We start from the raw sequence: 5,010 nt of genomic DNA, 5'->3' as shown, positions 1-5,010 counted from the left end.
CAGAAATCTTCAAAGAAGAAGAACCCATGGCAGCCGAAAACAACAACAATGCCAACAATGCAAGGAAGGTGCTGGGTGACTTTACTGCACCTACTCCCGACTTCTATGGGAGAAGCATCTCTATCCCTGCCATTGGAGCAAACAACTTTGAGCTTAAGCCTCAATTAGTTTCTCTAATGCAACAGAATTGCAAGTTCTATGGACTTCCATTGGAAGATCCTCATCAGTTCTTAGCTGAATTCTTGCAAATCTGTGACACTGTCAAGACTAATGGGGTTGACCCTGAAGTCTACAGACTTATGCTATTCCCTTTTGCTGTAAGAGACAGAGCTAGGATATGGTTGGATTCACAACCTAAAGAAAGCCTGAACTCTTGGGAAAAGCTAGTCAATGCCTTCTTGGCAAAGTTCTTTCCACCTCAAAAATTGAGTAAGCTTAGAGTGGAAGTCCAAACCTTCAGACAGAAGGAAGGAGAATCCCTCTATGAAGCTTGGGAAAGATACAAACAATTAATCAGAAAGTGCCCTTCTGACATGCTTTCTGAATGGAGCATCATAGGTATCTTCTATGATGATCTGTCTGAACTGTCCAAGATGTCTTTGGATAGCTCTGCTGGAGGATCTCTTCATCTGAAGAAGACGCCTGCAGAAGCTCAAGAACTAAATGAAATGGTTGCAAATAACCAATTCATGTACACTTTTGAAAGGAATCCTATGTACAATGGGACAAATCAGAAGAAAAGAGTTCTTGAGATTGATACTCTGAATGCCATACTGGCTCAGAACAAAATATTGACTCAACAAGTCAATTTGATTTTTCAAAGTCTGTCTGGAATGCAAAATGCACCAGGCAGTACTAAGGATGCTTCATCTGAAGAAGAAGCTTATGATCATGAGAACCCTTCAATGGAAGAGGTGAATCACATGGGAGAACCCTATGGAAACACCTATAATTCTTCATGGAGAAATCATCCAAATCTCTCATGGAAGGATCAACAGAGACCTCAACAAGGTTTCAACAACAATAATGGTGGAAGAAACAGGTTTAGCAATGGCAAGCCATTTCCATCATCTTCTCAGCAACAGACAGAGAATTCTAAGCAGAACCACTCTGACTTAGCAACCATAGTCTCTGATCTAATCAAAACCACTCAAAGTTTCATGACTGAAACAAGGTCCTCCATTAGAAACTTGGAGGCACAAGTGGGACAGCTGAGCAAGAAAATTACTGAACTCCCTCCTAGTACTCTTCGAAGCAATACAGAAGAAAATCCAAAAGGAGAGTGCAAGGCCATCAACATGGCCGAATTTGGAGAGGAGGAAGAGGCAGTGAATGTCAATGAAGAAGACCTCAATGGGCGTACACTGACCTCCAATGAGTTCCCTAATGAGGAACCATGGGAATCTGAGGCTCACACTGAGACCATAGAGATTCCATTAGATTTACTTCTGCCATTCATGAGCTCTGATGAGTATTCCTCCTCTGAAGAGGATGAGTATGTCACTGAAGAGCAAGTTGCTAAATACCTTGGAGCAATCATGAAGCTAAATGACAAGTTATTTGATAATGAGACTTGGGAGGATGAACCCCCTTTGCTCACCAAAGAACTGGATGACTTGTCTAGGCAGAAATTACCTCAAAAGAGACAAGATCCTAGGAAGTTTTCAATACCTTGTACCATAGGCACCATGACCTTTAAGAAGGCTCTATGTGACTTAGGGTCAAATATAAACCTCATGCCTCTCTCTGTAATGGAGAAGCTAGGGATCTTTGAGGTACAAGCTGCAAGAATCTCACTAGAGATGGCAGACAATTCAAGAAAACAAGCTTATGGACTTGTAGAGGATGTTTTGGTGAAGATTGAAGGCCATTACATCCCTGCTGATTTCATAGTCCTAGAAACTGGGAAGTGCATGGATGAATCCATCATCCTTGGCAGACCCTTCCTAGCCACAGCAAAGGCTGTGATTGATGTTGACAGAGGAGAATTGATCATTCAAGTGAATGAAGAATCCTTTGTGTTTAAGGCTCAAGGATATCCCTCTGTCACCATGGAGAGGAAGCATGAAGAGCTTCTCTCAAAACAGAGTCAAACAGAGCCCCCATAGTCAAACTCTAAGTTTGGTGTTGGGAGGCCACAACCAAACTCTAAGTTTGGTGTTGAACCCCCACATTCAAATTCTAAGTTTGGTGTTGGGAGGTTCCAACATTGCTCTGAGTATCTGTGAGGCTCCATGAGAGGCCTCTGTCAAGCTACTGACATTAAAGAAGCGCTTGTTGGGAGGCAACCCAATGTTATATTTTATCTATTTTCCTTTGTTATTTTATGTTTTCTGTAGGTTGATGATCATGAGAAGTCACAAAATCAATTGAAGAAGCAAAAACAGAAAGAAAAACAGCACACCCTGGAGGAGAATTTGCTGGCGTTTAAACGCCAGTGAAGCTAGCAAATGGGCGTTTAACGCCCAGTCTGGCACCATTCTGGGCGTTTAACACCAGAAAGGGGCACCAGACTGGCATTAAACGCCAGAAAAGGGCAAGCACCTGGCGTTAAAAGCCAAAAATGGGCATCAGCCCGGTGTTTAACGCCAGAATTGGCAAAGGGTGCATTTTTGCACGCCACTTGGTGCAGGATTGAATTTTTCTTGACACCTCAGGATCTGTGGACCCCACAGGATCCCCACCTACCCCACCACCCTATCTCTTCTTCACCCATTCACCAATCACCTCAACCACTCTTCCCCAAAAACCCTTCACCTATCAAATCCCATCTTTCTCTTCACCACTCACATCCATCCTTCATAAAACCCCACCTACCTCACCATTCAAAATTCAAACCACTTTCCCACCCAAACCCACCCATAATGGCCGAACCCTACCCCTCTCTTCACCCCTATATAAACCCATCTTCACTCCTTCATTTTCACACACCCTAAACACTACTTCTCCCCCCTATTTGGCCGAACCACAAAGCCACATCCATCTCTTCCATTTCTTCTTCTTCTACTCTCTTCTTTCTTCTTTTGCTCGAGGACGAGCAAACCTTTTAAGTTTGGTGTGGTAAAAGCATTGCTTTTTGTTTTTCCATAACTATTTATGGCATCCAAGGCCGGAGAAACCTCTAGAAAGAGGAAAGGGAAGGCAAAAGCTTCCACCTCCGAGTCATGGGAGATGGAGAGATTCATCTCAAGGGTGCATCAAGACCACTTCTATGAAGTTGTAGCCTTGAAGAAGGTGATCCCCGAGATCCCTTTCAAACTCAAAAAAGGATCAACTTTGATCAAAGGTTGGACCAAGTCCTCATAAACATTTGTGAAGAGGGCGCTCAATGGAAGAGAAACTCAAGAGGGAAGCCGGTTCAACTGAGAAGGCATGAGGACAAGCCCATCACTAAGAAAAGGATGGAGCAAACAAGAGACCCCACTCATCATGAAATCCCTGAGATACCTCAAGGGATGCACTTTCCTCCACAAAACTATTGGGAGCAAATCAACACCTCCCTAGGAGAATTGAGTTCCAACATGGGACAACTAAGGGTGGAGCACCAAGAACATTCCATCCTCCTCCATGAAATTAGAGAAGATCAAAGAATCATGAGAGAGGAGCAACAAAGACAAGGAAGAGACATTGAGGAGCTCAAGCACTCCATAAGATCTTCAAGAGGAAGAACAAGCCGCCATCACTAAGGTGGACCCGTTCTTTAATCTCCTTGTTCTTTATTTTCCTGTTTTTCGAATTTTATGCTTATGTTTATCCATGTTTGTGTCTTGTGATCATTAGTGTCTTAGTGTCTATGCCTTAAAGTTATGAATGTCCTATGAATCCATCACCTTTTTTAAATGAAAAATGTTTTTATTACAAAAGAACAAGAAGTACATGATTTCGAATTTATCCTTAAAACTAGCTTAATTATTTTGATGTGGTGACAATACTTTTTGTTTTCTGAATGTATGCTTGAACAGTGCATATGTCTTTTGAATTTGTTGTTCATGAATGTTAAAATTGTTGGCTCTTGAAAGAATGATGAAAAAGGAGACATGTTACTGAGGATCTGAAAAATCATAAAAATGATTCTTGAAGCAAGAAAAAGCAGTGAATACAAAAAAAAAAAAAAAAAGAAAAAAAAAAAAACGAAAAAAGAAAGAGAAAAAGAAAGAAAAAGAAAGAAATAAAGTTGTGATCCAAGGCAAAAAGAGTGTGCTTAAGAACCTTGGACACCTCTAATTGGGGACTCTAGCAAACCTGAGTCACAATCTGGAAAGGTTCACCCAATTATGTGTCTGTGGCATGTATGTATCCGGTGGTAATACTGGAAGACAGAGTGCTTTAGGCCATGGCCAAGACTCATAAAGTAGCTGTGTTCAAGAATCATCAAACTTAACTAGGAGAATCAATAACACTATCTGGATTCTGAGTTCCTAAAGAAGCCAATCATTCTGAATTTCAAAGGATAAAGTGAGATGCCAAAACTGTTCGGAGGTAAAAATCTACTAGTCCCGCTCATATAATTGGAGCTAAGTTTCATTGATAATTTGGAGTCTATAGTATATTCTCTTCTTTTTATCTTATTTGATTTTCAGTTGCTTGGGGACAAGCAACAATTTAAGTTTGGTGTTGTGATGAGCGGATAATTTATACGCTTTTTGGCATTGTTTTTAGTATGTTTTCAGTATGTTTTAGTTAGTTTTTAGTATATTCTTATTAGTTTTTAGTTAAAATTCACTTTTCTAGACTTTACTATGAGTTTGCGTGTTTTTCTGTGATTTCAGGTATTTTCTGGCTGAAATTGAGGGACCTGAGCAAAAATCTGATTCAGAGACTGAAAAGGACTGCAGATGCTGTTAGATTCTGACCTCCCTGCACTCGAAGTGGATTTTCTGGAGCTACAGAAGCCCAATTGGCACGCTCTTAATAGCGTTGGAAAGTAGACATCATGGGCTTTCCAGCATTGTATAATAGTCCATACTTTGCCCGAGATTTGATGGCCCAAACTAGCGTTCCAAATCAGCT

General features: G+C 41.1%; 1 non-coding gene across 1 annotated transcript; it reads right to left on the bottom strand.

The window, feature by feature from the left end:
• Positions 1 to 431: 431 nt before the first annotated feature.
• LOC130964141 (small nucleolar RNA R71) lies at positions 432 to 539 on the bottom strand. Its single transcript, XR_009080249.1, has one exon. It is a non-coding gene; the product is annotated as a small nucleolar RNA R71 (small nucleolar RNA).
• Positions 540 to 5,010: the final 4,471 nt, after the last annotated feature.

The sequence above is a fragment of the Arachis stenosperma genome, chromosome 2, assembly GCF_014773155.1.
Source record: "Arachis stenosperma cultivar V10309 chromosome 2, arast.V10309.gnm1.PFL2, whole genome shotgun sequence".
Classification (NCBI taxonomy): domain Eukaryota; kingdom Viridiplantae; phylum Streptophyta; class Magnoliopsida; order Fabales; family Fabaceae; genus Arachis; species Arachis stenosperma.
This window is presented reverse-complemented; position numbering and strand designations above follow the sequence as displayed.